The 20,865-nt window shown below is 57.9% G+C and overlaps 1 protein-coding gene across 1 annotated transcript in view; it reads right to left on the bottom strand.

The window, feature by feature from the left end:
* The window catches only part of ZMIZ1 (zinc finger MIZ-type containing 1), a 224,983-nt gene extending 215,238 nt beyond the window's left edge, over positions 1-9,745 (bottom strand). Inside the window, exon 1 of the mRNA XM_069461150.1 lies at positions 9,477-9,745. The gene's annotated coding sequence lies outside the window, so the exon portion shown is untranslated. The remainder of the gene's footprint in view (positions 1-9,476) is intronic.
* Positions 9,746-20,865: the final 11,120 nt, after the last annotated feature.

Here is a 20,865-nt window from a genome sequence, read left to right as displayed (position 1 = left end):
ACAAGGCCCTTCCAGCTCTGACAGCCCGAGAGCCTCTGTGCCCATCTCTAGGGACATGGCAGAGGTCCCACCCCTCTGCCGAGCTGGCCTTGCTTTTGGGACTGCCCAACCACAAACAGATTTGTGGTCTGGTAACAAGAAAAGAAAAGAAAAAAAAAGGAAAGGAAAGGAAAGGAGGCCAGCAAAAGTGACACAGATGCAGGCTGGCCGGTGGGTAGAAATCAGGTGGAACTGCCAGGAAAGCAGGCTGCAGGGAGGATTTCTGTCCAGGTGGACGCCTTCCCTGTCCTGCCCACTGTGAGAGGCTCCCCGGGGAAGGCAGTTCTTCAGCAGGTAAACCATCCTGGACTGGATGGAACAGTAGATGCCAGGGCTGGAAGGGACCATTTAGCCTGGCATTTCCCAAAATATTCCACTGGTCTTTTCAGTAGTTATTGAGCATTAGAAAGGGGGATAGGTAGTGTGCCCTGCAGGTTTGAGAAAGGCTAGGTGAGGCAAAGGGCTCTTTACTCCGCGACTTCCCTTGCAGGCAAATAGGTTGACAAGTTCCCAGGAAAGGGGCAGCGTACCCTGTAGCCCTCCCCTTTGGGACTGGTGCTCCTGAGAACCCACTTTGGGAAACAATGATGTGATCTCAGCTCATGATTTTCGGATGAGGAAAGTGAGGCTCCGAGGGGTGAGTACCTGGCTGGAGGTCCCACTGTCAGTTCCTGCTCCCACGATTCTGCACAATAGCATACAGTTGACAAAGCCCAGAACTGCCCGCCCCCCATCCAGATGCAATCTCCGCCTTTCTAACACCTCTCCAAGGGGAACAGGCTTCCCTGGTAGGCAGAACTAAAATGTACCTGGGTTATTACGGGGGGCCTCCCAGAGATGATGTGCCAGCCTGTCATGCTACAAAGGAAGAGAGTGTGGATAATGGCGAGCGCTGGGGATCAGGAGACGGGGTCCAGGCTTTGGTTGGGCCTGAGGTACCCCGTGACCTCCTCATCCCTAAGTCAGAGGTAAGCCATGACAAAGACTAAGGCTACCGTTTCTTGAGCACTTACTATGTGCCAGGCACTGTGGACGTTCCGTCTTCTCAACCTATGGGGAAGGCAGCACGATAATTCCTATTATACTATTAGTAAGCCTGCTCTACAGAGGTGGAGACCAAAGTCTGAGAAGTTAAACATAACCTGCCCAAAGTTACAGAGCTCACAAAGGGTGGAGCTGAGAGTCAAACCCAGGCAGTCTGAGAGGAGCCTGAAGCAAAGCAGTTGCCCAATAATTGCTGGCTATTATGATATTTATGGTAGACCTTTGGAAAGTCATTTTAAGGACACAAACAACAGCAGGGGCACGAAAGCCAGACATCAATGGAAAACTCCACCCCTCCCCACACAGCCGCACTGGCTGGCTGAGACACCCCAGTGCGCAGGCGCCACCCCACTGTATGAGCTGCAGCCAGTCCCTCCACCTCTCTGGGCTTCCCCACCTACAAAACCAGAAGGCTGGACAGAGACCCCCCTGAAGGACCCTTCCCACTTGCAAATGCCAGGAAAGAGTTTCAGGGCTCTTCCCCAGAGGTCTCTGTGCCTGTCGGTCCCGCGGCCAGGTCACTGGCTGGCTGTAGCTGCGCACTGTGCTTCCCAGCTGCGGTCAAGGTCCACCAGGGAGCAGGGGTGGGAGTCTAGGCAGGAGCCCCGCGGACAGGGCAAGGTCCGGGCACCTGGCATCTGCTCCCTTATCCTGGGCCCTGACGGCTCTTCCTCCTGTGCTCTCACCTGGGCTTGGCACAGGTGACTCTCAGCTGGTGACTCCTAGGGCGTGGTGAGCAGACTCCCTGCTCCCCTACCCACAGAGGAAGTGAAGGCAGGAAAAAGCCAGTGGGCCATTAGCACTGCACAGGACAAAAGTCAGCCCCTGTGCAGGGCTGGGGAAGAGGGTTGGGGGAGACAGACGAAGCCACCCAGCCTCTTGGTTAAACAGGCCCTAGCAGATGAGAAACCTCTGCACCCTCCCTAAAAAGTTTCACTTCCGGGCCGGGCACGGTGGCTCACGCCTGTAATCCTAGCACTCTGGGAGGCCGAGGCGGGTGGATCGCTCAAGGTCAGGAGTTCGAGACCAGCCTGAGCAAGAGCGAGACCCCGTCTCTACTAAAAATAGAAAGAAATTATATGGACAACTAAAAATATATATATAGAAAAATTAGCCGGGCATAGTGGCGCATGCCTATTGTCCCAGCTACTCAGGAGGCTGAGGCAGGAGGATTGCTTGAGTCCAGGAGTTTGAGGTTGCTGTGAGTTAGGCTGACGCCACGGCACTCACTCTAGCCTGGGCAACAAAGTGAGACTCTGTCTCAAAAAAAAAAAAAAAGTTTCACTTCCCTCAAATCCACAACACAATCACCCTGTAAAGACACGTGTTGCTGGGGTGGGGCTCTGATGCCAATCCATCCTCCCCCGGCCACAGCCACGGCCATGGCTGCAGAGGATCTGGGACTACTGCTGAAGATGCCCCATCCTTAGTCCTTTTCCTGAGTGCTCCGAAACGAACCCTGCCCGCCCCACCCCCAGGTTCACTCAGAGCTGAAAAGCATTTATTCATGAGCGCAAGAGTAGCGAAGGGGGCTGTGCTGGGCCCACAGGGGCCAACGGCACACGTGCGATAAATGCTTCATGAGCTAATGGGCCGGTGGAGACCGGGTTCCAGGCCCAGCTCAGTCACCCATTCACTGCTGACCTTGGATGAGGCCAATCGTTTCTTTCCACAGGTCAGTTTCCTGGGCTAGAAAAGGAAAGGTCAGACCAGGTAACCCAGTCAGTCTCCCCTGATTCTAGGCTACATGCTTAGGGGTTCAAACCCACAGCCAGGGAGCTTCAGAAGTGGGAGGAAGTTTCCAGACATCTCTCCCTACTGCTCCAGAGCTAAGAGGAGGATGACAGCAGGGGACTGCTGGGGGAAGGGGTTCCGAAGTCGGCACACCTTCCACCTCCCCCTACCAGTGCCAACCCCTGGGGGTGGATGACCCGAGTGGGAACAGGGTGAGGGGAGAGAAGACAAGGAGTGGGTGCAGTTTCCATTTAAGCCCGACACCAGAAAAGAACTCTGTAAGAAAGAGCCAGGGAAAGTACAAAGAGATTGTATATGTCTTAACTCCCTCCCCATCAGAATAGCTTGGCTGTTTCCTGATCTGCATTGAAATGGACGCTCCAAGAGGGCAAGTATCTGGACTGCTGGAGGAGGGGGAGAGCCCCCATGCCTCGGGTTCTGGGCAAGGCAGGCCGAGCCCTTAGCTGAAGCCCTGGCCAGCAGGGCTGTGTGTGCGTACCTGTGCATGAATGTGTGCAGGGAGGCACACATGCACACAGGGTAGGGAATACAGATAGGTAACTGCCAACTGGAGGACTGAGGACAAATGAAGGCCCCCGACCCCTATGCCTGGCGATAGAAATCTCTGGGGATTCCAGACCTGTCTTGAAGACTCCAGAGGCAAAGACCACAAATTCAGACCACAAGTCCCTGATGCTCTGCCACTACCAGCCACTGAGGTCCTGGGCCAGTCCCTGTTCCTCTGTGGGCCTCAGTTTCCCCATCTGTACAGTGAGCCAGATGATCTCAAAGGGCCATGTCTGTTCTGACAGGCTGTGATGCTGAGATTCTATAGAAAACCACAACACCTACCGTCACTCAGACCCCTACCCTGGAGACCCAGGAAGGCACTCCCCAGTCCCCAGCTGGCTGTCTAGGGCTAGGGCTGGGGCAGAGTGAGTCCCCACACCGTCTGTCCTCAACAGCCTGCAACAACCGAAACCTTCAAGTGGTTACAATTACAGCCCGGCTAACAGGATTAGGGGAGCATTGAAATCCAAGAAATCTAATTAGCTCAGACACCCCGGCCTCCCCCAGCACAAGCCTGCAGTAACCCCGGCAGCTGGGCCTGACAGGCGGGGCCAGGGCCCTCCAGAGCTACAGTCATTACCTGCACAGGTGTGCCAGCCTGGGCCAGGCTTCCTGGGGAGGTGCCAGGTCAGCCTGCCCGGCTGCTCCCTGCCCTGAACCCCACCAGCTGCAGCCTTGTCCTGGGGTAGCACTCAGCTGAGCTCCAGAAAACCAGGAGGTTTTGCAAGCTGCAGACGGCAGAAGGAACCCAAAGTCCCCCACAGGGTGGCCTGGGGACTGACTCAGCCAGAGGAGGGGCTGTTGAAATGAAAGCAGCCCAGGGAAGAGCCTTGGGCCTCACAGGGACCCAGGGGCTGGAAACACCTCTGCCTCCTGCTCCAGGGCCAGGGATGGGGAGGAAGGCCGCGCACAGACCTGTGTGCCCAGGGTCAGTCAAGGCAGGATTTGGGCCTCAGAGCAAGCTCTGGCTGCAAGACACTGCTAAAAGAAAGGGGCACAGTTGCAGGGGCATGGCCTCTGTGCTGCCAAATGGGAGTAGGGTAGACAGAGAAGGCATATCTGTGACCCTTCCTGGGAACAGCTCCTCCTCAACCTCGTTCTCCCAGTCCCCATTTTTGGAGTCCGCACGACTTCTGCACCCATGTCCCAGCCTGGCTGGGGCTCTCACTCAGGGGACTGGGAAGGAGGCAGCACAGAGTATTGTACAGTGAGGCCCCACGTTGAGTCCTGGCCTTGCCACAAGTCGTCTGACCTCTCTGAACCTTGGTTTTCCTCTCTGTTAATGGGGGTAATTCCAAACAGTAACTAACTTACACTGCTGATACTGGGGTTAAACAAAGTTGGAGAATACTTCTAAATCCACCAAGTGCTGCACAAAGGAGAGGGGCTGTGGTTATTACTGTCATCACGTGCCCCATGGCAGGCAGCCAGCCGGTAGTGGTTAATTATTTATTTGGACTGATGTTGCTGCCCTTACTGGCCCGTAAGCACCCAAGGAGCAGGAACCTCTTACACAGCTCTGGGCCTCTCACGGGCACCGGCTTCGCACTGTGGACTCTCGGCAACCGTCTGCGCCATCAAAGCTGGGCCCCTGACGGACCCCAGCCCTCATTATGTAGCCCCTTCCTTCTCATACCCAGCTGCAAGGAGAGAAAGTGCCAAGAGGCAAGACTGGCACACGAAGGCAAGCGACAGGGAGCTCCCCGGGCAGGCCCTTCCCCACCCCCACAGGTCACTCCCAGTAAGGGCTGGAAGCAGCCATTCGAAGGGGGGCCCCTAGCCCGTGTCAGTCTGGCCTACCTGGGCACTGGTCTTGAACACATGATCATTCAGAAAATGACGAGTCTGTGGTCTGAAGAGCCCTCCGTGCTTCAAACCCAGAGTGAGGGTCAGAGTGAGGGTCCAGAAGATAGGCACTGAAGGCTGAGGCTTCCAGGAGGTAGTTAGCACCCTATCCTGGGGGGCATGCAAGCTGAGGCTGGACAATCAGCTGCCAGGGTGGTAGACTTTGATGAGAGAGCAGCTTCTGGAAAATGCTTCTAGCACCTCCAATCCAACCACTTTGTCTTCTATCCATTCTGCGCCCAGAGCCTGCCAGGCCTCCCAGGGACACATGCCCACTGCGTCATTCTCCCAGCAACCAGGTGGGATAGGAGGACTTCTGCCCTTGGAACCATTTTACAGATCAGGAAACCGAGGCCCAGCAGAGGGAAGTTACTGGCCCAAAGCAGCCAGCAAGCTGACACCTTCCTCTCCACAATCTCCTTGGGTAACAGGAAGACCCACATAACCATGATGGGTTTCTGGACTCTCCCTGGAGCCTATGCCTGGGATTGGTTTTCTCAGCCTCCCTTCATCCTCTCTGAAGGTAGAGCCCAACCTCGGACTCACTCCTGGAGCTTACAGCCCAAGCAGACTGCTGCCTCCCCATCCTCAGGGACCCTGGAGGACAAAGAGCCCCCCTCAGAGGGCGCAGGCAGAGGGCACTGTGTCCTGCCGAGAGGTCAGAGCAGCCACCAGGCCAGGCTGCAGCGGTGTAGGGGTAATTACGGCAGCCCGGCCTTTGTTGTCCACACAAAATCTCAGGAACCTCATAAAGATGAGGCAGCGATAGGAGCCAGGCAAGGGCCCTTGGGAGCAAAGTTATGAATAAAAACGTAGGGGACCCAGTCACGACGTGGCAGTCCCTGCTTCCTGGTTCCATGACCGAGTACCCATAGAAGCTTCTGGAAATTAACTTGCTGGTGCCCAAATTTCTTACAGCATGTCTTACCCTGAGGCCAGGGTCACTGCCACTCATTGGACCCCCTGTATCTGTGGCTTCATATGCAGGTACTCTTGTGACAAAACTCTCAGAACATGGCAGGCCTCAAAGTGTCTTCCTTCCTTAATCGCCTCCCCCCCCCCCCACCCTCCCAATCAGGAAAAAACAGGAAAAAAAAAGTGAAGTTTGCAGCTCTTCTCAGCTGGGTCCTTGCCCCTGCAATTTTCTGGAATGAGTCAACCCTGGACACCTGTCCTATGTTGGAGGCATCTATGGGAGCCAGGGATGGGGACAATGCTGTGTTATTGAAGCTAGGGAAGTGTGTGTGTGCGTGTGTGAGAGAGAGAGCAAGAAACTGGTTCTGTGGCCAGACCTAGATCTTTCTTCACTTTGCTCCTGGCTGTGAGTGGAACGAGAGTCTTCCTCCCCCCTTTCCTTGGGAGGGAAAAGGGACATTTTGTCCACACAAAGAAGCCAGCAACCCTTTTCTGCATAGACAAGGGTATTTATTCAAAGTTTCCCATAAGTCCAGCAATTTCTTATTCCTAATTCTTCTCAGCGAGCCATACCCGAAATGCCCAGGCCAACTCTTGCAAACTCCCTGCTGCCCCCACCCCCAGTCACTGCCACCAACTCTCAGAAGTCTAAACTTTTGAGATTTACATGTGAAAACAGCACTTCATAACCTCGTGATTTGGGACAAGGAGATGCTTCTGTCCTTTTGGGGAAAACAAAACCCAACTGAAATCATAAAACTCCGAAGAAGAAAACACCATCTCCCTCCAAATGCATTCCCTGGGCTCCGAAGTCACACGTGCTCTGTGGCAGATACAGCTTTCAATGTGTCTTTTGTTTGATGCTGGTGTTTCAACATCCTCAACTTGAAGAGGGAAAGGTCAGCACCAGGCTTGGGGTATTCACAAACCCACCCAGCCTCTGCCCCAGGACCAGGCACTGCCAAGTGAGGGGCCAGAATTCCCCCCACTCTGGACCCCCTCAAAAAAGCAGCGGGGACAGTGAAAGCGAGGGGCTTGCTCTCTCATCTAAACTTCCCTGATGGCTCACAGCAGCTTTCACACTCCCGGGACCGTCCAAACGCCAGCAAAGACAGGCTGGAATTCACCCGCAGCCACACTGCCGGGTTCTCCAGCCCCAGCGCCGGCTGCTCTATCTGTACCTTCAAAAACCAGCAATAAGCAAACCCAGGCACCTCTGGGAACAGCCTCTGGCCTCCTGCCCTGCCCTGTGTAACCAGCCTGTCCTCACACCCACAAGGGGGGGAGGAGAGGGCACTGGTTAACCCTCTGGTCTACCAGGCCCAGATCCCAGGTTGCAGCAGGGAGACAAACTGTTGCTCAAGAAAATCCTTCAGAAAACCCTTGGCACCAGGAGGCAGCTCCGAGCGGCGCTGCTCCCGGCGCCAAGCCAGGGACTTCCATAGGCAGCTGCCCACTGCCCTTTTAAATCTTTGGGGTTGGGCCCTACTCTCCCATGCCCTGGGCTGTCCCCCCGGGGGGCTCCAAATGTCCGTGGCGGAGCAGAGGGAAGGGAAAGGCTGGCCGAGCAGTGCCCTCACCCCGCCAGCCCAGCCGCCAGCTTCTTGGAGGACCTCTGAGAGAACATTTGTTTGGGCTGCCAAGTTAAATCTTCCTCCCTCATGTCAGGGCATTGGAAAAGCAGTCAGGGGAGAGGAGAAGGGGGAGAGCGAGCGGGGGAAGGAGCAGCGGGAGGGAGGGAGGGAGGGAGGCGGGCGGGCAGGCTCGGAACCCCGGTTACTCAGGCATTGCCTGCCCAGGAAGCCGGCGGCTCCCGGGCTCAGCCGGGGCTCCGGGCGCCGACTGGGACTAGGCGGCCCGGCCTCCCGGGTCAGGCGCGGGTGCCAGGCGCCGTCGGCCCCCGCCTGGAGAGGCGGTCGCTCTGAGCCTCGCTGGAGGGGCGAGGTGCGAACGAAAGGCAGAGGACGAAAAAGTTTGCGGCAGGTAGAGGGGTAGGGCAGGGCGGCCCGGCCGACAGGCAGTCCCCCGGGGCGGGGTGGGGGCCCGGGCCGGCTGCCCTGGCGCGCTCCCGCCCGCCCTCCCGCCCGGGTTGTTTACATTCCTGGAGTGTCTTTTAAACCCGGGGCTGAGGCCGGCTCCCGGCCTTCTCCGGCGGCTCCGGGGCAGTCTCCCGTGAAAATCTGCTGGCGCACAATGGCCGGGAAGGCGGCCGCCCCTCGCCCGCGCCCCCACCGCTCCGGGGCGGGGAGCCTGCCCTCCGCACCGCGCCCTCTCCCCGCCCGGCCGGCTTCCTGGACAGATGTCCCCGGCGAGGGGGCGACGCGCGCCCGCTGCCCGCGCCCCAGACGCCGAGGCCGCGCTCCCCACTGTTTTCTCTCTAGCCCCGACGCCAGGAATGTGAAACAAGCCCGCTACCCTCCCCCCTCGACCCCAGCTCCAGCCCGGGCCCGGGCCCGGCCCCCCAACCTCCGTCCCGGCCGGCCTCCCACTCCCCCGTGGCCACCGCCGCCGGAGACGGAGAGGAAGAAAGAACACGGGGAAATTACTTTCGTATTTGCAAGGCGCGCGCGCACACACTCGCACATCTTCCCTCTGGGCTCCCCTCCTGGCCCGGGCAGCCCCGTCCAGGCGTTGGCTTGAGCGCCCCTCGGGCTTCCGAGGCACTACAAGAAGCCCCCCACACAGCCACACACCTCGGCGTTCCTCGCGTGTACCGCGCCGCCTTTCCCCGGGCAATTCCCACACAAACAACTTAACCGCGCCCCCACCTCCCGTCTACAAAAGTGTGTGTTTTCCCTGGAAATTCAGATGCACAACTTAACACCACCACCCCCTGCCACCCTGAAATCCGGCGCCTTCCCCAGCGGTTCTCGTATACACACAGGCGCACAACTTCGCATCTCCCCACAGGAGGCGAGGGAGACCGAGGCGGTCCTTCCCCGGTCCTTCCCTCCCTCCTCCGAATCCCGGTCCTGCCCGGCCCCCGGGTGTCCAGAGCGAGGGCTGGAGGCGCGCGGGCAGAAGGCGGGCACCGGGTCCGCGCGCGCACGACCGCACTTACACCCCGCACAGCCGACGAACCCCGGCCCCCGCGCGCAGCCCAAGCCGGCTCCGCGGAGCTCGGAGCTCGCCGGCCGCCTGGGCCTCCGCCCCCGGCCGCCCAGGGGAGTGGAGCGCAGCTCAAGCCGCTGGCCGCTCGCCCCGCTCTGGCAGACCCTTTAAGGGAAAAGCCCCAGCACCCAGTACCCCACGTTTGCACCCCGAGAGTCAGCGGGAAGCAGGAGGAAGCCCCGGGGCCAGCGGGCGCCTGGTTCTGGCCCCAAACTTACCGGGCGCTGCGAGCGCCGCTGCCGCCGCTGGAGGACGCGCCGCTGCCACCGCCGGGTAGGGCCGGCTCGGGCCGGGAGAAGCGCAGCGAGGGCGCCGAGATCGGCTCGGCTCCGTCTCCTCTCTGCGCCGGCTGGGGCTGGGGTCACCGCGCTGCGCCGGCGGTGCTCGCTCGCTCGGCCGCCCGATCGCTGCTCGCCCGCCCGTCGCCCGGCCGCTCGCTCTCCCGGGCGCCCGCCGCCGCCGCTCGCTTTTTTAATGTCCACAGACAGTGAAAAGGAACTCGGCGTTAGGGGGTGAGTAAGTGAATCAACTCGCCCGGAGCCGAGCAAGTTGAAGTGTCAGATTACATTGGCTATTCTATTTCCAAAGGGCCCCGCGCCGCCGGCCGCCCGCAAAAGCCGGAGCGGAGTCACGGCCGGAGCGGAGCGCAGCGCCGCCGTCGCCAGCGCTCTGCTGGGCTCGGCTTGGCTGGCGCTCTCTGCGCTCTCGCCGCGCTCTCTTTCCCTTTCCTTCCGCCTCCCCTCGTTCTCTCCCTCTCTTTTCCTTTCCCTTCTTTTCCTCTTTCTTCCCCGCTCCACTGTCCCTGATCTCTCCAAGCTTTTCCCCTCTTGGGAAAAGCTCCCCCTCACCTTCTCCCTGGTACGCCGCGGGTTCCCTCACTTCCCTCTTTCTTCCCACTCCCTTCGCTACTCCCTAACCCGCCCCCCGCCCCCACCGCCAGCACTCCTCCATCCCCAGTAAGTTTGGAGAAGGGGAGAAATGCTGAGCTTAAGAAGGGACCACATTGGGAAAGAGACCAAAATCACCGGGTTCACCCGAGTGCCCTCACCCCGCGCGCCCGCGCGCCCGCGCGCCCCCGCCTGGAGTGCGCTCAGGGCCTCGGGCGCTGTCAGGTACCCGAATTGGGGGCGAGCGAGTTGCTAACAAGATCTCCAAAGCCTTCCCGTGAAGGAGACTTTGGGGTTGTTCCTAAAGCCCGGGGACTGGCGGGTTGGGCGAGAAGAGGACCTCACCACCACCACTTAAGGCGACGTTGGGGGAAGTTAAAGCTCCGTACCCCCGACGGCTGGGGAGGGAGCGGGGGTGCGGTGCGCACCGTTGTTCCGCGGCACTCTGTGCAGTCCAGAGACTCGTGGATTCTCCAAGGTCCCGCGGGGAGATCCGGGGCGCCGTGTGCGCGGGCCGGACGGGGCCAGCAAGAGCAGGGGCCAGCCCTCCGCCCCGGGCTAGGCACTGCCCCAACGGTGGCGTAGAGCGATGGCACTCTCTAGGCGCAGTTGGGTGCGCCTACTCTCGGGGTTCCCCTCGCGGACCCACCCCCGAGAGCATCCAAGTGCGCGCCCACTTTGGCTCACGTCCACTGCTACTCTCACGGAAACTCCTACACAAACGGCACACACATGCGCTCGCACCCTCAGCATTGCAGACACGCTCACCGCCCCCCACACAAACGCCCCCCCCACTCACACTTTCACTCACAAATATCGCCGCTTACAGGGCCACAGCAAGCATACACACACAATTGCACATACACACACATCGCTGTACACAACCCCACATACACTCAAAAAACAAAACATGAAACGTTCCCTTGTGCACTAAATCCTCACGTTCACGTACAAATACAAACACACGCCCCCTCCCCCACTTCCTCTTCCACACCCCTTCCTCAAAGCCCCCCATCCCTGATTTTTGGCACCCCGAGTCCCAATCATAATCAGCGCCCTCTCAGCCCCCGTTGGACACACGCGCGCGCGCGCATGCACGCTCTCCCCTCCCTGGGCAGGCGGGGGAGGCTTCGGCCCGGAGCCCGCTTAGAATTCCAGGTGTGGCGGTAATTCCGCGCTCCACGTTTTGCAGGCCGCCGCAGTGTCGGAGGCGAAGCGAGGAAGGGAGCTGGAATAACAAAGGCAAGTTGGGGAGAGCGCAAGGGGGCGCAGCCCCGGCCGGGCCGCGGGGGGAGCCCTGCACGGCCCGGGCTTCTGAGGCTGCAGGGTCGCGGGCGCCGGGAGCCGGAGGTGGGGAGGATGAGTGGGGGGCGAGGGGCGGGGCTGTGGAGTGACGTCAGAGAACAATGACACCGCCTGGGGGCCGGCGCCGGGTGGCGGCCGGGGTGGGGGTCTCCCCCGAGGCCTGGCGCGGGCCGAAGATGCCCTGGGCTGGCCGGAGCTGCTACCTGATTGACGAGTTCCGCATGGGAGCGCGGACGTGCCACGCAGACTTGCGAGTCTCCAGGGCCTCGTGGGCGGTGATCTGCTCAGACCCCGGGCCAACCCCGGGAGCAGGCCGGAGCACTGCCCCCGACCACAGACCCCCATTTAGAACATGCTTCAGAGGGCTCCTCTGACCTCGGCTTGAACTCCTTCAGAGCCGGAGAGATCACTCCTTCCATCACCGAGGGAGAGGAGGAAAAATGCATTTGCCAGCTTTGAATTCATTCTCAAGGCTCTGCTAGTCTGACAGCCGGTGAACTCAGCCTGGAATTCCTGAGGGCTCAGAAAACTGCAGCTCAGGTCCACCGGGGCGGGGGGCGGGGAGTGGGGGGTGGGAGCGGGGGCGGGAGCCTATTTGATTTTCCTAAGGGAAATTCTTCCTCCCTGTGCCACTTCGCGCCAGGGAAGGCGCTCCTTTAGGGCCTCAGTCTTCCTACCTGTTCACATGGACATGAACTGTTACCACTGCAGCTCCCTCCACCACAGGTGGCAGCTGAGCATCTCTGGGCAGGGTAGGTGGCATAAAAGCACTTCCAGACCTCTGTGGACACTAGGGAGATGGGGTCTGAGCACATTCCTGTGGGAGGGAGCCCCTCGTCCTCAGCCTGTGGGTGGCCCAAGTTCACAGGTGGGGACAAGGGGGCAGGGTGAGAAACCCCTGAAGGCCTGACCCAGGCTTGGAAGGTGGGAATTCAAGCTTGCTGAATGGTGACTTGAATGGTGGCTATAACCACAGCTGTCCCACCCTCAGCAATCCACAGCATTGCAACAGCCAGAAAGCCACTCCCACCCCAAGATCCAAAATCCCAGCACAGAGTTTCTGAGTGTTTAAGGACTTGGGATGTAGGAATCCAGCCCCAGCCAGCAATTAGCCCAGTTCTTGTGCCTTAGTGACCACCTAGTTCAGGACACCTGGCCCTCTCAACATTTCTGTCCAAATCGCTCAGTGAGTAACCAGGGTTGGCCACCTCCAGGAAGTAGGAGATGCAGGTGACCTCAGGGATGACCACTCATGTTCGAAGTCTCCTGCCCAGAAGCCCCCACGCTCCACCCCTCCTCCCATGCCCTGCCTCCTCCCACCAGTATGAAGTGGCTGCAGAGGACAGAGGAGCCCAGCAGGCCCAATTCTTAGTAGCAAGGAACCAGGGGTAACTTCAGCCCTCCCCTTTTGTGCAAGCATGGCAGCAAGTCTGAAAAGGCCTCCTGGGGTCCCTATACTCCAGTCCTTGGGACTCTGAAGCCTTTGCTATATCTGTTCATCTTCCAGGGAGATAACTGGGCAGATTGGATACCTCTGGGGTCTTGGAAGAAGCTATGACTTCTTTAGTGCCTACTGTGTGCTGACTACTGCGGTGAGGGCTTCCTGGACATTGAGAATTCAATTAGCTTATTTAATTCTCACCTTGCCTTGGGTTAGATGCTGTTACCGTCGTCCCCCCTTCAGAGGAGGCTGGACTGTGAATGACTTGCCTAAGGCCGGTCAGGAAGGAAACTCAGGCCCTCATTCACAAAGTTTCCTGCTGTCCCCCCAACCCCAGCTCTGCATCTGCACCTGCACCCACAGACTGCATGTGTGGCCCTAAGCAAGTTTGCCTTCCCTCTCTGGGCCTCTCTAAACTAAGGGCCAGGTCTCATGGTGGCAATCGGGCCACCCTGGGGATTATGTGTCCAAGCCCTACCTCTAGCCTCAGCCTCGCTGAGCCTGGAGGTCTGAGGGTGAGGCAGAGAGGAAGGTGCCTTCCCATCCCAGCCGCTGAGAGGTGGAAGATACATCCTGCCTAGCCGGCGCGGATCCATACATCACCTGGCTCCAGAGGCAGCCTCAGTGGGGTAGGAGGGCACAGGCTGTGTGGGGCCAGCTCAGACCCATCTTCAGAGCAGACTCAAGTGTATTAATTTCCCTGCCCTGTGGGAGCCATCAACAGATTGGGGGAGAGGGCCTTTGCTTAGGCCTGGGCCCAGGGTTCAGGAGGCCAAGAGGAAGGCGGTGGTGGGAGGTTTGAGGTCCTTGAGGGACACAAAGGACCTGTGGAGGGTGCGGTGACTATGGCCTCCTAGGCCAGGGGGTCCTCAGTGGGCTGGGAGTGTGCAGGTACCTGTTGGGAGGGGGAGTTCCTTCCTCTCCAGCTGCCTTCTCTGTGTCCGCTCTCTGCCCCTCCCTGCCCATAAGGAAGTCAGGGAACATCTAAAATTGGGACTAGAGAAGCGGGAGAAAAGTCATTTCTTGAGTGCTTACTGTGGGCCAAGTACTTTGGAGACATGCTCTGGTTTCATCCTCTCCACAAGCCCCGGGTGTCATTCCCTGGTGAGGAAAGAGGCTCAGAGAGGTTAAGTGACCTGCTTGAGACCTTACAGCTGCTGAGCCAGTGGGGCCAGGATTGGGCTTAGAGTCTGGGCTGGGCCTTGAGCTTGAGAATGGGCGCTTGCCCCCATCTCACCGCCATGCTGTGCTACAGGTAAAGTGACCTACCAGGTGCTTTGGGGAAGAGAAGGACTCACCCATCTGCCAGGGACTGATCAGGGCTCCTCCTCTGGCCATGGGGTAACAGGGAGAACATGTAGTCTTCAACTCGTGAATCCAAGAAGCATCTGGGCCCTGCCCAGCCTGGAGCCATGTGCCTATAGGGAGTGGTGGTGGGGTCTGGCACTGGGGAGCTGTGTCCTTCAGCTCACTGGGCTCCCCTGCCTTGCCGCCTCCTTGTATTGCAGTCTGGTTGCCCCTCCATTCCCTGAGCCCGCGCCCTCCCAGCCCCCAGGCTTGGCTCTGCACAGCCCTTCTGTCAGGCAAGCTGCCTTCTCACCTTGCATCGTGCAGCCCTGCCCAATGGTTCGAGACCCAGCTCAACCGCCCCTCCTTCCTTCTGACAGGAGGCCCCCAAGAACAGACTGGGAGCTTGCCTCGGGGACTGGGACACACCAGTGCCTGACTCACTGTGTGGCCTGAACACATCACAGATTCTCTCTGTGCCTCTGTTTCCCTGTCTGCCAAGTGAGAGAGTGTGGGAGGCACAGGGGCTGTCCAGTGGCATTTTTGCCTCTAATTGTCCTGGGATTCTGCATGGCTGAGCCTTTCACCCTTGGACTGGGCTACAGTCCACTTCAGGGTTTGGGGGGTGGGCTCTGCATTGGGAGCACTTTCAGAGGGGCCCCGTTAGTGGGGGAGAGACAGGAAAATACAGGGAGGCAGCTGTCAGGGATTGACTATTTAGGACTGTGAATAGATGGTGAGCCTAATCTCTTCCTTCAGGGCCTTTTACAGGTGACTAAACTGCGCCCCAAAGAGAGGGGATGGCTTTCCGAGGGCCGGCACCACTGGGAAGTACCAGAGCTGGGACGAGAGCCAGGACTCCTCATCCAGCGCCTCGCACTGCACCGGTGCTCTCCAAAGGGGCAGTCTGGGAGCAGGTACACCCAGCACTGATGGGGGCGTCTGGGACAAGTGACCAGAGGAGGGCTATGCCTCCCACCTCCTTCCTGGTAGCCCCTGTGCCCTGAGGGGTAGGAGAAGGTCTCAGACCCTCAGCACTTCCCCTCCTCACCTGGACATGCAGTCTTCCGGCCTCCTCGAGGTTCAGACCCCCTTGCCTTGATCTTGTCCTGTGGCCATGCTGGTGAATTCCAGGATTGCCAGCATTATGTACAAACTCTCACCTCCGTGCTTTTGCTCATGCTCTTCCTGCCTCCTGGGACACACCCCTCCCAGCCTTCAAGGCCCCATCTGCAGCCATCTACACAGAAGCCTACCCTGATACTGCTACCAGACGTGCCGTCTACCTTGTTTCAACCCCCATATGCTGCTCTTGCTGCCTCCAGCATCAGCGTCCCCATAGTCAGTACTGGTTAAGTTCCCACTATGTGCCAGATACTGAGTAGTGCATATACGTGAACTCCTCTAAAGCTCATCTGAGCTGAGTGTTAGTATCAACTTATTGTTTTACAGATGAGGAAACTGAGGCACAGGGAATTTTATTTCCCAGTGTGATGCCTCATGGACCAGGGAGTTACTTGTTACACACCCATCTCCTCTCAAGGCTGCAGGTCATGGGATGGCTCACTGCTCTCCCCATCAGCCAGCACGGCACTCGAGGGGCTCTCAGGGGTCCAGAGCAGGGGGTGGGGTGGGGGCACACAAGGATGACCAGGCCCAGCCCTCCAGGGGCTCGCAGGCTCTCAGGAAGGACTGCCCACTCCAAAGGCTGCTCTAAGAGTTTGGGGGAAGAAGAGGAGTTGGCGTTCAGAGGAGCCTGGCAGGCAGGCTTGGTGGGGGCTATAGGGAAACAGACCAGAGTAGGGCGTAGGCCTGCCCAAGGTCATACAGCAAGTGTGGGACAGCAGCAGGACTGGGACCCAGGGCTCCCAATGTGACGTGCCTTCTTGCACCTTGCAGCCAGCTGTGAGGCCCCCGCAACTGTGCTATTTTTCAAGGACACACAGTCCCAGACGCCTCCACGATGCTGAGCTGTTCAATGAGTGGATCTGGTCCTTCTCCCCCTCTATTAAAATGGGGAAAAAAAAAAAAAAGAAGAAGAAGAAAGAAAGAAAGAAATCCAGGCATTGTTCCTGACTGCAGCTGGTGCCAACTAGAATCCCGCCGAACAGAATGGAGCCGGGAGCCCGGCCGCCCAGGGGCCTGGCTGCTGACACAGGGCCTTTCTATTTTGCTTTCCACTGGGGGCCCAGGCTGACGTTGTAGCCCCTCCATGGACACCCTCTCCACCTGCCTCCCTGGCCCTGGCTCTGAGCCTCCTACTGCCTTCACCCTCTTTGCAGAAATCAGATGTCACTTGGGAGGGCTGGAGGAGCACTGTCACCCCCTGCTTTCTTTACTTCTCCACTCACAGCCTGGGGTGAGCTGAGCCTCCCTCTCTGCCATCCTGTCCCTCCATACTAGCAGGAGGGGACTTCGGATGCTTGCCTGGGAGAGCTACATAAGCCCTTCCTGCAAAATCATTTGAAACACTGATTTGATTCTAAGACAGATGAGGGGTTTCCAGCCCACCCCCACCTGACTTGGCAGGTGCCAGTCCTCGGCTCACACATTAAGGCCATTTCCAATAGTGAAGGCCTTAGAGTAGGGGGGCAGGGGGGCACGATAAACAGCTCTACAGAGACAAAAGGACTGCCTTCTCCTATTGGTCTTAGGAGGGAAAGGATTCTTCAAACTCTCCCTGGCCACCTTCTGTATTTCATCCTCCCCTCTCTGCCCCTTTCCTGAGCTCTGTCTTCACTCAGACCCCCTCTCCCCAGGCCATGAGCTGGTCTGACCCAGGTTATCCCAAGCAGCAGCCAGGCCACTCTCAGTGTCCACCAGGAGCCCTTGGGTTGGCCTGGCCACCAGAGCCAGCTTTCCAAGCTCCTTCCTTCCTCCTATGGGCACGACCCTTTAGAGTTTGTAAAAAGCACTTTACATCTCACATGAGCGCCAGCAGCCTCAAGAGACAGGCAGGGATTGCCCAACCCACTTCATAGAGGAATAAACTGAGAGTTCAGGAGGCCTAATGGTTTGGTCAAGGTCATACAGGAGGGGGCAGAGTTGGAATTTGAACCCTGGTCTCTTGATTCCATGTCACTAAGCAGGAGTGGGGACCCTGGTGGTGATGGGCTCTGAAGACAGCATTCCCACCCCCAAAATGCTGCCAGGAGACAGGATCTCAGACACATTGATTCATTCAACAAATATTTATTGTATACTTGCTATCTGCCAGGCACAAAACTAGGCACTGGGTATCCAGCAGTGAACAAGACAGATTCAGTCCATGCTGGCACAGAACTTATGTTCCAGTGGAGGAGACAGATACCAAACAGACTTTGTGCAAAAAGTGTCCCCCCCACCCCCTGCCACTATAGTGGCCCAGCCACATGCCCTAGAAGGAGCTCTGGGCTAGGAGGCTAGAGACATTGGTTCTAGTCCTGGGCTTGCTTCTAACTGTGTGTGACTTTGGATGAGGTTTTCCACCTGGAAAATCTTCAAGCAATGTGGCTCCTCACACGTTTTCTCAGGTCCCTGTCCTATCCCAGCCGCTGGGTCAAGTGGTTAATGATTTCCTGGCATGAATAATTACCTTTGTTTGGTTTTTTTCTTAAACCTAACTTTTCACAGGCTCTCAGAGCCAGAAAGAGACTCCTGAGGTCATCTGATCTGAGCCCCTCACTAAGCAAGCACCCCTTAGCCTCATTCCTCCCGGGAGGTGACTGTCTTTGCTTGCACCCTCCAGGGATGGGGTGCTTGCTCCCTGGCAGAGCAGACCTCTGCCCAGTGGTGCACTGGTAAATGTTTAACAACTGGCTCTCTAAAGTGGGGAACACCTGATTTGTAGCAGGTGTTAATTTCCATGGTGTAAATACCCCTACCCGTGGCCAGTTTCAAGCTGCCAACTTATCATTATCCAGCTCGCACAGTTTCTGAGAATCGAACAGTGGCTCTGGTGAGCCAGTACAAGCAGGCTCCGACACACCACGGCCCCTGCCCTGCAGAGAGGCCTCGTCCAGCATTACTTGCTGGGCCGTTCTTTCTGGCATAGAGCAAAACATCTGATTGTCAGGCACTCCGGCCTGAAAGTCCTGAGCTAATTCCCTGGGGTGTCACAGGATGAGGGGAACCCTATGAAGCTCTTCAGAGAATTGGAGGCAACTGTTGCTCCTAGGCCTGGTGGGCTTAGGGTATATCCGCACTCCCCTTCTGCCTCTCTCTGCCTCCTTATCTCCCTTCCTTCCTTCTGTTCAAAGGTATCTATTGGGCCCCTGTGAGGTGTCAGACTCCATGCTAGGTACTGTGGATTCGGGACCAGTGTCAGACTCCATGCCAGGTACTATGGATTCAGGGACCAGTGTCAGACTCCATGCCAGGTACTGTGGATTCAGGGACCAGTGTCAGACTCCATGCTAGGTACTGTGGATTCGGACCGGTGTCAGACTCCATGCCAGGTACTGTGGATTCAGGGACCGGTGTCAGACTACATGCTAGGTACTGTGGATTCGGGACCGGTGTCTAAGCTCTCACCGGCCCCTCCCGCTCTGACTGCCCATCTTCAAGGCTGTGCTCAGATGCTGCCGCCAGCTCTGGAAGCCTGTCCTGGCCTCGCCCTTTCCCCTCCTGCAGCTGCAGGCGCCTGCCCGCCCTCCCCAGCCTTTATCGCCCTGTTTGGCACTTACCACTTTCTACCTGGGATTGCAGCTATTTGTGTACAAGGCTTATCTCCCCGCCAGACTGAGAGGCAGCACAGGCCTGTTGAAAGAGCTCGGACTTTGGAGCTGCAAGACCTGGCCCTCAAACCCAGCCCCATCACTTAGGGTAGTGAGCCCTGAGGAGCTCACACCGCCTTTAGGAGCCTCAGTTTCCTTATCTGTCAAATGGAGGCGGTGGTAACTACTTCCGGGGTGGTTTTGACCAATAAGTGGGATTAGAAATGTTAACCCCATTTCCTTCCTGTCTAGACTCTCATCCTCTGAGGGCAGAGATTGTGTCCAGTACCCCTTTGTAGTCTCCTGGTAACAACAACAACAGTAGCAATATTAGTAACAATGACAAACACTTACATAGCAATACTATTTACTGGGTATTGTCTTAAGAACTTACATGTGTTCACTTGTTTCATCTTCACAGCAACCTTGTGGCATTGGAACTATTATTCCCATTAATAGATGAGCAATCTGAGGCACAGAGAGGTTAAACAAGCCCAAGGTCACACAGCTAATGAGTGGGAGAGCTGAGATTTGAATCCAAGAATATCCACTCCAGAGCCTCAGCTATTGAACGTTACATTATGTGGCCGCAGTGGAAAAGCTCCTGGTGGCTTACGGAGTATTGTGTGTGTCTGTGTGCCCACGGCACACCCCAGCCTTGGGACATCCTTGCCCCGACCTGTGGGACGATGCAGAGAAGACCCTGGTCTGTACTCTAGGGCCTCCCGACAAGTAAAGTGGTTACTGTTGAAGAGAGGAATGTCTCCAGGTCCCCGGGGGCCTGGAGACTAAGATGCCACTGATAGACAAGGCAATCAGAGGAAGCTTCGTGGAAGAGGTGGCATTTGCTATCAAATGAGGATTTGAACCAGGATGAAAAGGCAGAGAGAAAGCAGGAGCAAAGGTGTAGTAGGGGTGGGAGATGTATGTTAGGGGTTCATCCAGGTGATGGGCTAGACATTTGCACCCATTCCGATGAGTAGAATGGGGCAGAGACTGTTCCTAGGATTCAGGAATGGCTGAGGGGACTGTCTGGGGGCTTTGAAAGCCAGTGCGGACCCTGAGAGCCAGCTCTCTGCTCTAGGGGCCGGACTGGGATTTTGCTTCTCTGTCAGCTACTCTGAGACCCCAGAGTCCTGGGTTCCTGAGTCAAGCTCTGCTGGTCACATCCCTCCATGAATCTGAGGTCGGTTTCCTCATTTGCAGAATGGGCATGAATGGTGGGCCTTTGGAACCAGTTGGGGGTGGTGGACGTGCCTGACACTGCTGGGGCGGGAGGGTGGGAGGGCCTGCTGGGGAGGGAGAGTGGGAAGCTGGAAGGAGGGGTGGGGTGGGAGGAGCCCCATGAGCACAGCCCGGTCTGCCAAGCTGGCCCCGGGTGTGCCTCGGGGTTCTTCAGGCACCATGTACTGTTTCCCAGCACGGTCAGAGGCTGCCTGGCGCTGCCGGCTTGAAGCAGTCTTCCTCCCAGCCTTCTGCAAGGACGGCGCTGGGCCGGACCCTGCTCCTCCAGCCAATCCGGTTCAGCCCGACCGCGTCCAATTCCAGGTAGCACTGACTATCCTAACAAATCCTCAGAGAGCGTTCATCATGTGCCAAGGCCGTCTGCAGTGCGTCCCTCACAGCCACACCATGAGGACCCTCATTTCACATAAGGAAACTGAGGCACAGAGAGGTTAAGCCAGTTGTTCCCGCAGTTTCCCTGGCAGGGAAGGTGAAGCCTGAGGGGTGGGGACAGCTGTGGAGCCTGGAAGGAGGCCTGAGAGAGGATGGTCTGGACCTCCTTCCAGCCATTTCTCTCTGGGAAATATGACAATTCTGAGTCCCACCCCCACTTCTCCCGTCTCATTTCAAAGTTCTTAGATCGCTCAAGGCCCACAGTTGTATCACTCTGTCCACCCAGGTGCCCATATGTCCACACACTCAACACCACGGTCGCTCAGAGTGTCACAGGTGCACACGAGGCTCACACTTGTGCACACTCAATCTTAGA

Source organism: Eulemur rufifrons, chromosome 28, assembly GCF_041146395.1.
Source record: "Eulemur rufifrons isolate Redbay chromosome 28, OSU_ERuf_1, whole genome shotgun sequence".
Classification (NCBI taxonomy): Eukaryota; Metazoa; Chordata; class Mammalia; order Primates; family Lemuridae; genus Eulemur; species Eulemur rufifrons.
This window is presented reverse-complemented; position numbering and strand designations above follow the sequence as displayed.